The sequence below is a fragment of the Triticum dicoccoides genome, chromosome 3A, assembly GCF_002162155.2.
Source record: "Triticum dicoccoides isolate Atlit2015 ecotype Zavitan chromosome 3A, WEW_v2.0, whole genome shotgun sequence".
Lineage (NCBI taxonomy): Eukaryota > Viridiplantae > Streptophyta > Magnoliopsida > Poales > Poaceae > Triticum > Triticum dicoccoides.
This window is the reverse complement of record NC_041384.1, coordinates 556,682,172-556,682,765: the sequence shown is the minus strand read 5'-3', so window position 1 is coordinate 556,682,765 and position 594 is coordinate 556,682,172.

The window sequence follows — 594 nt, the reverse complement described above, 5'->3', positions numbered from 1 at the left end:
GGAGGCTCGGTGGCCGTGGTTATGGCGAGCGGCGGCGACGGGCTCCGCTCGGTGAGGAGAACAGAGGAGGGGGGGAGAGGGTTCCGGGGAGAGGATGAGGACGCGGGAGAGAGGAAGAAGGGAGAGGGGGGTCGGGGACTACGTGGCGTCGCGGGAGGGACCAGGGGAGGAGGAGGCAGCCAGGCAGGGAGGAGGTGGCCGGGGCGCGTGGCCGCGCGCGCCGGGCGCGTGCCCGTCCTCCTGGCAGAGGAGGAAGGCGACAGGGGAGGGAGGCGGCGGTGGGCTGGGCTAGCGGGAGGAGCTGGCCAGCTGGGCCGGCTACAGGTAAGTGGCCCAGGTAGGCTTCTGTTCTTTTTATTTTTTTCTCTGTTTTGTTTATTTAATTTATTTTGCCACTGTTTTGAATTTAAAATAATTCAAACAATGCCAAAAACTCCTCTGAATATTTTATATTGCTAGATGGACTTTTCCAAAAGCTTATAAAATATTTCAGGGGTATTTGAAATTATATTCTAATTATATGAATATAATTCAAATTCAAATAGCTAATGAATTAAATCCAAAGTCCCAAAAATAAATCCTTAAAAATGTTCA